The sequence below is a fragment of the Rutidosis leptorrhynchoides genome, chromosome 8, assembly GCF_046630445.1.
Source record: "Rutidosis leptorrhynchoides isolate AG116_Rl617_1_P2 chromosome 8, CSIRO_AGI_Rlap_v1, whole genome shotgun sequence".
Classification (NCBI taxonomy): Eukaryota; Viridiplantae; Streptophyta; class Magnoliopsida; order Asterales; family Asteraceae; genus Rutidosis; species Rutidosis leptorrhynchoides.
Genome location: NC_092340.1, coordinates 156,570,807 through 156,582,834, shown reverse-complemented (window position 1 = coordinate 156,582,834; position 12,028 = coordinate 156,570,807). Strand labels below are relative to the sequence as shown.

The 12,028-nt window shown below is 33.4% G+C and overlaps 1 non-coding gene across 1 annotated transcript; it reads left to right on the top strand.

Moving 5' to 3' along the window:
• Positions 1 to 11,052: 11,052 nt before the first annotated feature.
• LOC139865144 (small nucleolar RNA R71) lies at positions 11,053 to 11,159 on the top strand. Its single transcript, XR_011764668.1, has one exon. It is a non-coding gene; the product is annotated as a small nucleolar RNA R71 (small nucleolar RNA).
• The last annotated feature ends 869 nt before the right edge of the window (positions 11,160 to 12,028 follow it).

Here is a 12,028-nt window from a genome sequence, read left to right as displayed (position 1 = left end):
ATCATTTATAATGTATATGAACAGGTCCTTTCAGTTGGTATCAGAGCGATGGTCTTAGCGAACCAGGTCTGCATTAGTGTGTCTAACTGATAGTCGTTAGGATGCATTAATGAGCCTGGACTTCGACCGTGTCTGCATGTCAAAAGTTTTGCTTATAATTTTTGTCGGAAATTGCCTGCTTATCATTCTTAGTCTAGACACGTCTTACTGCATTGATTGCATGAATAGTGTATAGACAAAATTCATATCTTAGCGTATCTGCTAATCCATATCTTAGCGTATCTGTTACTGTAAACTTTGCCTGACATATCCCGTAATTTCCTCCGTAATCTACGTAATCTTTTGCGCTATTTATATAGATATTCTATATAATTAGAATACCACCCGATAGCCAAAAAATCATTTCATATCGAAAAATTCTTTATTCAATCGAACGAAATGGAATTCGTCATTAGTTCAAGTCCCTCGAATTCCGATATGGAATCCCACTCAAGCTCCGAAAGCAGTGTGACCGGAATGGATCAACCAATTAGCCATCATCTATTATGAATGAATTGGGGATAGGTTCATAGCCTCCTCAATAATTGGAGACAAGAAGAAGGTGATCCCTTCCATCCACCACATTGCCCTCTTGGCGATGAACCTGAAGCACTTACCGGCGAACCGGTCCGAAACACCAATTTCTCTCTCATTTTCAGAGTATCTCGTCACGATTATATACTACATCAAATTCTAGATTTTATTTATCCGCTCGTCCGAACCGACAATCACCCCGGTGTAATAGAAGAAGTCAACGAGCTTCGCGCTCGAGTAGTGGCTTTAGAGAATATGGTGTAAGGGTTACAAACACCAACAAATAACGAAGTATTAATTCATAATTTCAATTTTATTGAATAAATACTCCGTAAAAGTTATGTAATTTCTAAAGTCTTTAGGGATTATTCAGTTCTAGTTTCAACCGTAAATCAAATGAGTTTAATTTAGTATTAACTCATTAAATCTATGTTACATCTGAAGAAAATATGCACATATATATTTTCATAAAGACTGTAATAAAATTCTGTTGTACAAAATATTAATTGTGAAATTTTTTTTTAACGGGTAGGTAATACCCGAGAGATATATAAATTCACAATTAATATATTACATTTTTCGAATCTGATTAAGCAAATCATCAACTATACTCCCAAAATCTCACAACAATATACATTCTTGTATAGAAATCAAAACAACCATTCTCACCCAAATTTGATTACGTATTCTGATTTTGACAAATCAAAATCCAAGTCATGATTTAACAGAAGACATCACTCTTAGATTCCTACATCTTTTAAAGCTATACTTTGACTTCAAAACCGTGTTAGAACATCATATGTATATTAACGATTACAAACTGTGTTCAAACTCTCTGAAGTTTTCGAAGACACTTCAAACAATGAACAATCGAGATGATGATCCAACCACATATTACCCACATTTATGTACCTAAAAAGCTCTCGAAGCCAAAGTCATAGTTCGACGCGTATCCGTGTCAGACCCTTTGGCATTTATTAGCTAAAATGACTTTTCAATTCCTTTTCAAAGTAGATAGTTTTGTCACAGCTCCAGCAAGTCAACTTCGACTTTTCAGTCGGACTAGTCTTATTATAACCTCGATAGATACGTTGCCCTTTCGTCATCGTTACTGGGGACCTTTCATATCTTGCCACCTTAGCAATAAACTTACCAACAACTTCAATTATCTTTGACTTTTCGAAAAATCATTATATTTATTGAAATCACATCATTTACTCATTTGCATCTTGTAACGAGAATTGTCATACGAATCATCGAAAAACAGTAACCAGTATTTTAAAATCTCGCAGCATGTCTACGCCAACAGTTATATGTGTACGTAAAACGTCTATCTCCTGGACTTACATACTTTGAATGTGAAGTTCTGAAAAATATTTTGAACTGCAAACTAGTTCTTGAAATGCTGACGAAGCATCAAAAATTGTAAACGATCTTAACAGTAAAAAATTTGATTACAAAGAATAGTAAGGTGGTAAAGCTGAGAAAAAGAGAAGGTTTGGAACTGGAAAACGGATTGAACAGACTATGAAGGAGGCTGTGGACAAATCACAAAGACTAAATCTGCCTTCAAAGAATCCAAATGATTCAGTGCCTGCTAAAGTCATTAACGAATACCTTACTCTTTATTCTAAACCTTTACAGACAAATCTTCATCATCATCCATCAATATTAGAAATTCTAAGATATTATCATATCTTTCATTATAAATATCCACGATATTTCTGAAGATATTTTCACAACTAATCTTATCTGAAGTCATTTATCTCTTTGCGCTATCAGTGTTACATCATATAAGAAACTATTAGTTTCTATATTCTATAAACTTTCGAGTTTAAATTATGAATGTTTTGAAGTAGTGTTGGGAACTGAAGCATGAGTTAGTATAATATAATGACACTTGATCAACGTGATTATATTACAGTAAGTCACGCTAAGTTTCTAATGGGACATGAAGATTCACAGACCATGCCGTCATCATGTTCCATGTTACACGACTCTTGTATTCTATTTATTCTCTAAAAATATCAAGAATATATTTTCTTGATGATTCGGTCTTTTCAGGGTATTCTGGTAAATTAACAAATCAAGATCGTGCCATTACCATTTCCTTCTTAGAACATTAACTATGTTCATTCTGAAATTCATATCTGCGAATACTGGACCATTACAAACGTTGCTTAATCGCAAGAAGAAGAAACGAAAGGACAAAACTCCAAAATAGAAATTGGAGTATAAATTGCAGCAAATAGAAGGGAGCATTAACTGTGGATGTCAATGATTATAGAAGACAAAAGCAGGGGCTTTGAAATATAAGGGAAGATATAAAACCCAACAACCACCCAAAAATTATAAACCGTATATATCGATGCATATAGAAATATAAAGACACGGAAGAACTAAAAACACTATAAAACCGAGAGTATAGTAGAAGTAAATAGATTCTTCCGGAGGCAGATGAAAAAGAAGAACGACAGATATGAAAGTGAGGAGTATATCGAGAATCAGTACTGGATGAAGCATATTGACAAATACTTTAAAATATGAGTTGAGGGAGAAAGAATAGAAGGTGTGAGTTGTAAGGAAACGAAGGAGGTGGATTTATAGTGAAATACCCGACAGAGAAATCAAGATGGATTATCGTATTAATTCGAAGAGAATCATAATCTCCTTAATCACCGAAGCATCAAATCCAACATAGATTACAAAGATTTTCTTTAAATTCGGAGATCAATTGTGATGACGTTAAAAGATATGACGAATCACTAGAATCTTATTTCCTTCATTTACGATAACTTCCCTCATACGCTTTGAGTAATCGAATTATTTTATCCATACTTCTTAGACATGATAAAACTTCATAATCGTCATAATAACATTCTCATTGTTAGCCATAACGACCTCTATCAAATTTCGGGGACGAAATTTCTTTAACGGGTAGGTACTGTGACGACCCGGAAATTTCCGACTAAATTTAAACTTTATCTTTATATTATTCTGACACGATAAGCAATGTTTGTTAAGTTAAATCTCAAGGATTTTAAACTATGTTTATACATTCATTTAAACCTCGACCAAATTCTAATGATTCACGAACCATTAAATGAACATATATGAATATGTATGTATATGTGTATATGTTATAAGTTGAAAATGTCAACAAAGTATTTAAAAGTATAATGCTTTATATGAACGTATTTGTTTCAATATGATTATCGACGAAATTAAAAAAAATATATTAAATGATTGAATTATCAGAAACATTGAATTATGATTACAAGTCTCTGTTGAGAGGTCCACTATGATTTGAGAAATCTATTCCTCTTAACGATATTCGGAATAATTTGTAAAGCTATTTATAAATAAAAATAAAAAGTGTCATTTACGAAAGTTAGACAAAAGCTAGTGGAGAATTGGTTTCCATAATATTCTATTAATCTATTTTCAAACGTACAAAAATGTTTTCAGTTTAAAAAGAACTTTATTATTAAAACGTATATAACTTTTATAAATATCTAGAATCACTTTTGACAACTCATTACTTAACCAGTATAATAAATATAACGATATTTATATTTTATTTCATTAAATATATATAACGATTTAAATTAATATTATATATATTTATACACGTATTATACATACAAGTTTTTATACTTTTACTATACTTTAACTTTACCTTTACTTTACTTTTACTTTACTTTAACTTTAATAATTCACTTTAATAATTCATACTTTAATAATTCACTTTAATAATTCATACTTTAATAATTTACTTTAATAATTCATACTTTAATAATTCACTTTAATAATTCATACTTTAATAATTCACTTTAATAATTCATACTTTAATAATTCACTTTAATAATTCATACTTTAATAATTCACTTTAATAATTCAAAAATTTATTATAAATAGAATTCAATAGGTTTCATTATTTCATAGAAACTTGAAAATATATTTCTCTAAACTCTCTCAATCGATTTACATATATATATATATATATATATATATATATATATATATATATATATTTGCTCTATATTATTTCAAGATATTATTAGTATACATAAAATATTACGACGGAGTGATGTCCGAGTGATTTCAAAATAGTTTTTTGAATGAGTCGAAGCTAAGGAAATTATGGGTTATAGCTATGGAGGTGATGGGTATGGTTCATGGGTATGCTCGTGAGGTCAATCTAGTGTTTATCATCTCCGTTGTGTCTACGTACTTTCCTGCAATATTGAATCTCAATATTGATACGTGAGCACTCATAACTTAACTTTTATATATCAATAGTGTATCCCTGACTAGTGCTCGAGTATATAGGATTATGCATGCTTGTACATTCGATATTGTCCTTAGATAGGTTTGTTGAATCCTGAATTAGATACATATGCTACTGAGATAGGGTATATGATATTGATGATGTAGCGTGAGGGTACGAAATAGTATTATTTTTACTAGGAAATACTACAAAATATGACACAAGTTTTATTAATTTACGGATGGGATATAGCTAAACCTTGCTACAACACTATAGGCAGTGTACCTAATCGTAGAGTAGTGTAGTTTTTAGTAAGTCCGGTTCGTTCCACAGGGAGCTGGTGAAGTTAACGCTATATTATTAAGTTTATTTGTAAAAATATATATATAAATAAGTAGTAGTATTATTATAAAATGGGGGTTTTACCGTTTAATGACCGGTTTGTCGATTTTAAGCGTGAAAATAAATGACAAAAATTAAAGTGCGTAAAATAAATTGCGATAAATAAAATGACAGAAAATAAAATGACAGAAAATAAAAGTGCGATGAAAAATACAATAAAACAATTATGCTTATTTAAACTTCCGTAATCATGATGTTTAACGTTTTGATTTTAATTAATTGTTACTCGGGTTAATTGTCCTTTGTCATGGTTTATTTGATACCTATCTGGTTTTTATCCATAATAGTCCATCGGTCATAAATATAAAGTGCGAGTGTCCTCGTCAAATTACCCTTATACCCGAAGTCAAATATTCCAACTAATTAAGGATTTAAACTGTGACGCAGTTATCACTTCTGTCAACAATTACACCAGTTATCACTGTATGTAATCTACCCCTGTTTTGATTAGATATGAATATTAATTTACCCACTTGATCAGTTTGAATAATCAATTACCCAACCCGAATAATTAATTAAATGATTATAATAGATTCCATATGAACGTCACTAAATAGGACAACCATAATCATTATTAATTATTAGGATAATTAAATTGAAGATAGGTTCGACAGACTCCAATGAGTTGTCACTCAATTAGACAATACTCCCCATCTATTAATAGTCAATAGTCCAATTTCCACAAGTGTCGGTCTTTTGCCCAAACCTTAATTATGGTACAAAATCCAATAACCCCGTCTTAATATTTAGTCAAACATCACGATTACTTTGGCTTAAATAAGCATAATAATAACTTAGTTACGAGACATTAATTTAAAAAGGAAGAACATAACTTACAGTGATTGTTAATCGCGTAGCGTTACACGGACAGAGTTCCTACTTTAAAACCCGTAAAACATTTCTTACAATAACCCAATTATTATTAATCTTAAATTAAACTTAATATTATAAATATAAATATAAATTACATAAGAAAGAAAGAAGATTGGAAAAAGGTGTACATTTTCATTACTACGTGAATTCCATTTTATAGGCAAATGTTGATTTGAAATTTTCACTTATGACCCCTTAACTATGCTCAATTAACAACTTTTTATTATTTATTATTATTCTTATTATGAATTATTTAAATATTATATTATATTCTTGTGCATAGTTGACTTGTACTTTCAGCTCCGTTGCGTCGAGCGTTGATAGTTGGCTCGGGTACCGGTTTCAGATTTTCGAACGTCCTTTCGTATAATTTAATATCTTGTACTTTGCGTTTTGTAACTTGTACTCTTGTCATTTTTAGACGTTTCTCATCAATAATTTGAACCACTTGGATTGTATCTTGTACATTTGAGCTTTTTTGGACGTTTGCGTCTTCAAATCTTCGTTTTCGCCTTTTGTCTTCGCACTTATTTATTTAAACAATTACAATGAAAATATAATTCAATTACATATGAAAACCTATTATTTAGGAGGGATATTGCTATGAAATATATGTTCCTTTTTAGCCTTATCAAATATCCCCACACTTGAGCGTTGCTTGTCCTCAAGCAATACAGAACTTGAAATAAAAACACACGAATCACTTCTTTATTCTTCACACTTTGTACATGAGTGATTATGATAGAGCGGTATAAACAATGATAGTAACGATATGGTTCAAAGGTGGGTGTGTCTTTTATAGTTGCCTCGGGTTTAGGTCAACGACACTGCAATCAAATAGCCGATTTACTTTCGGTTTCCAAAGCAAAGTGCACATTTGAAAGGCGGTTTACAGTCCCACATGACTATAAAATTTTAGATCCTTAAGGAAATTGGATCTTTATGAAAACATTTGATCTTTTGAAAATTCATGCTAGATTTTTCCCTAGACAAGTTTTCTGATTTGATCCATCATCGGTGTTGCAAAATATATTTGTGGATCAATATTTTGGCTAAAAACATTTAGGTTCGTGTAATCCACTGCTATCTCGGTATCGGAAAGCACACATCCAATTTACTTGTTCCGTATATTACCTTTCGGTAAACTACCGTCCGGTTGTAAAGGAAAGCGATGAACAAGAAACTGTTAAGGCAATGTCCCGTGACATGCATTTGATTATGGTCTAAAAACGTGTCGGATGCTAGTACTATCCTTTGTAGGAGCAATAGTAAAGATCATCCTATAATTTTTCGGTCTGGCACAAGGTCCTGTCTCCGACCATGCTATGCAACCACCGTTCTTACGGTTGACACCCGATTTTGTTCAGGTGACCTAATGAATTCCAGGTGAATTCCTAGGATTTTACGTTCAATGGTAATGAACGCATTGAAAATGGGTTTTCAGAAAACAAATCGGTTTGTATTTTTGATCAAAATATTTTCTCGTTCAATCTCGAGTTTAGATATCATCGAATTCCATGAGTTTGAATTCTCAATCTTTAAGGTCAATCTCTAGGATTGAGTATTATCAGTCTTAAAAGCTGATTTTTAATCTTTAAGGAGATTATCCTTTTCTGGGGATCTGATTCATTAGTCTTATCAAGCTAATTTGCACGGTGCCTCCCCATTGTACGAGATAAATCCTTCTCATGGTTAGGATAAATCTGACCACTTGGCGACCCTGTTTGATGCGGAGGTCCGTGGATTTCCTGCTGATTTTAGAGATGACTTTTCTAGATTTTTCGTCAACCTACAGCTGGTCTGGACGACAACTTCATGACCTAAATCAAGAAGCGCGTGTCTTTTTCGGAAGACTTTACTTCCTTTTAATGATGGAATTGATTCATCGTGTAGATCCATCTTTCTTTCAAATGTATTACAGTAAACCGGGTAAAACTGATTAGTATCGTCCAAAGCAAAAGTACCTGCAATAATCTTGTACAAAAATATGTGATATATGTTTTAAATTGAATAACTTGATACATTCTTCCCACACTTAGTTTCTTTCTTTGCCTTTTTATTTTCTTCTATTTCATTTTAAATGAATTCAAGCGTTTTAGGGTGTTTCTCAATTTATGTCCTTTCCGAGGTAATGATAATTTCGGTATTATCACCTAGTTTTCACCGTTCATAAATATGTATAAACATGATTTTGACTTCATTTAATTGAAAATTTTTCAAATTTTCGAAAAATTTGGCAAATAAACCAAGTATAAACCCGAGAGAATTTATAACCCTTCCCCACACTTGAGATCATGCAATGCCCTCATTTGCATGAAATCAGATTCTAATTATAAATTCATGAGGGTGATTAGTGTAGAAAAGTGATTAGAAATACCCAGTTTGTAAATTCTAAGCTCATCGAATGATAGATGGCGCGCCTCATCGTTCATTCCTTCATTTGTATATCACATTTGTTGTTTTGCGTCTTGTCGTCAAAATCAGTAGCTATTGCTGAACTTAATGTTAGTATTTGAAAGTGCGTTGTTCTACCCTGTTTTGTACATAATATAAAATACAAACATATATATACATATTTTTGAAGTTGGGTATATTACCCCACGTTCAAAAATTTATAAAGTCTAATATCTTTTTGGCATACTTTAGATCAATAAAATTAAAAATAATGATAACAAAATTTGCCGTCCCACCCTCGGGTAAAGCAATTTCGGCTCAACGACCTAGTCTTTAACTCACGACGAATTTTAGAAATCATTTTTTTAAACTTAATGAATTAAAGTAAATTTTGTTTTTAAAAACTTAAATTAAAATGCATATTAATTTCATAAAAAAAAAACTACAAAACAAAAATTCAGAATGGAGGGAGAAAACTAGTTCTTTAGTGTCTGCTAGCGGAAAAGACCAATCGGATTCCATTCTCGGAACTACACGAGAACAGAACAAATAACTTTTGACAGCATTATCTTTTTAGAACATTCGAATCTCCCCACACTTAGGTAGCTGTGGTGTTGAAATTGTGATTAACTTCATTGTCAATTTCTCTTGGTCCATAATCAACTTGCCTATCTGTGACTTTTTCTTTAAGCCAGTGCCCGGCTTCTTCCGTAATATCCCATAATTCAACTAGCTTCGCCCTTTCTTTAGGCGACAGATTGGATACTAACCGGTTACATAACTTAAAGTTACCCTTACTTCTAGCATCAATAGCCCGTTTAAAAAGTTTCTTCATTGAACTGTTAATAATGGGGTCATTTAATTTCGTATCAATAACGGGGTTCTTTGTTATCATGTCATCATTAGGTGTTACTTCATTTTCCCCACACTTAGGCGTTTTATTATTATTAAGCACTACCGTTGGAGTTGGTAAAACAACATGGTTCTTACCAATCATTTTTTCTGGTTCAACGGTTTTGGTTGGTGGAGATTTAGACTTTCGAATCATAAAGGTGATAGATTTGTCACCACTTTTAAGTGTCATTCTTCCATTTCCTACATCAAATAACGCCCCGGTGGACGCAAAGAATGGTCGACCTAAAATTAGAGGAATGTTTGGGTCCTCTTCTATGTCAATGACAATGAATTCGACTAGAAAGGTTAAATTACCTACTTGAATGGGTAGGTTGTCAGCAATTCCAACTGGGTGCTTAATGGTTTGATCAAAGAGTCGAACACTCATATCCGTTGGACTTAACTTACCTACACCTAATCTCTTATATAAGGAAAGAGGCATAACACTTACACTTGCACCTAAATCTGCTAGTGCATCATACATGACACAATCACTAAGTAGACAAGGAACAATAAATTCACCCGGATCACCTACCCTAGGTGGAGGTTTTGGTGGAACTGTATTCACCGGGTTTACTTCTACGGCTTTTGTTTCTTGTACTTTCTTATTCTTTTTCTTTTTCTTCTTTCCAGAAGTATCACAATCTTTATTACTTATTACTTGCTCATACTCAACTCCTTTTCTTGGAAACGGGATGGGTGGTTTGTATGGTGTCACCACTGGCTTTACATACTCGGGTGGTGGTGGTGGTGTAACTTCTTCATTGTTACTCACATCTAAAACCTTCCCATCTTCTGGAGCTGGTTTTTCAGAATTTGTTGACACCATATTAACATTCTCTTTCCGAGGATTTACTTCAGTATTACTCGGTAGCTTTCCTTGTTTCCTCTCACTCATCATGCTAGCAAGAGTACCTACGTGTTTTTCTAGATTCAAAATGGAAGCTTGTTGAGTTCTTAATGACTGATCAAACCTCTCGTTCGTTTGGGTTTGAGTTTCAATAAATTGTGTTTGAGATTCAACTAGCTTGAATACCACGTCTTCCATATTTGACTTTTTCTCTTCAGTTTGTTGTTGTGGTTTATATAAGCCAGGTCTTTGTTTATTGAAAGTGTTGTTTTGAGTTGGTTGGTTATTCGGACCTTGGTGGTTATACCAGTTATTTTCGGGTCCTTTTGGATTGTAAAGAATGTTTTGATTTCGATTGAAGTTTAGCTTTGGCGGTTGATAATTATTTTGATAATTATTTCCAGGCCTTTGGTTCATATAGGAAATATTCTCTCGTTGTTCCAATGTTGGTTCAATGTGACAATCTTTCAATAAGTGTGGTCCACCGCATAGCTCACAACTGATTCGTATTGCGTGAATATCTTTATTCATCTTTTCCATTCTTCTTTCGAACGCATCTATTTTTGCGGAAACGGAATCAAAGTCATGGCTAGAATCGGCTCTAGCCGCTTTAGATGATCGAAAGATATCTTTTTCTTGGTGCCACTCATGCGAGTGGGAGGCTGTGTTATCAATAATTTTGTAAGCTTCAGTTGCGGTTTTCTTCATAATGGATCCACCGGCTGTTATGTCGATGTCTTTTCGTGTAGCAACGTTGACACCTTGGTAGAATATTTGTACTATTTGGTAAGTGTCTAAACCGTGTTGAGGACATCCTCTCAACATCCTTCCGAATCTTGTCCACGCCTCATATAATGTTTCATTTGGCTTTTGTGTGAACGTAACAATTTCTCCTTGAAGTCTCACGGCTTTAGATGCCGGAAAGAATCTTTGAAGAAATTTTTCAACTAAGACATCCCATGTGTCAATCGCCCCTTCAGGTAACGATTCTAACCAATCTTTGGCTTCTCCCTTTAAAGTCCAGGGAAACAACATGAGATAAATCTGTTCATCCTCCACTTCTCTGATTTTAAATAGAGTACAGATCCTATTAAAGGTTCGAAGATGTTCGTTTGGATCTTCTTTTGCCGTACCACCGAATTGGCATTGATTAGTTACCATGTGTAGGATTTGTCCTTTGATTTCATAATCTGGAGCATTAACTTCTGGCTTAATAATGGCGTGACCTTGGCCCGTGCGTGTAGCTCTCATTCGGTCTTCCATACTTAGAGGTTCCGTTACTTCCATAATTGAATTTTTTGAATTCGAATCACTAGAAGATTCTGATTTAACGGTTTGTAGCTCAGGAGGAATGACTAGTGGTTCAGGATCTTGGAATTGTCCTTGAATATCCTCCGGGTTCTTAGTTGTGAGGTTGGGTTCAAAAAATGGATTATCGGAAATTTGAACTGAAGTACTTGGTCGACTGGATGACGATTCTAAAGAAAAATCAACGGCGGTTATATTTGCTAAATGTCTTGATCTAGTTACAGGTGGTGAACGTACAAAAGGTGGTGAACGTCTTGCTCGGTGCATTCACTGAATATCCTATTAGTTTTTAAAAGGAAAGAAAAATTATAAAAAGTTATCCAATCAATAGACTTTTCTGATTTTGCCCACGTTTCGAATAGCCAAAAGATGCAGCAGAGGGGCAGGATTCGTTTGGTCTCAATATAATTGAGTACTGTTTGGCTCCAATAACCCGGTCCACGTACAAATCCAACTATTACTAC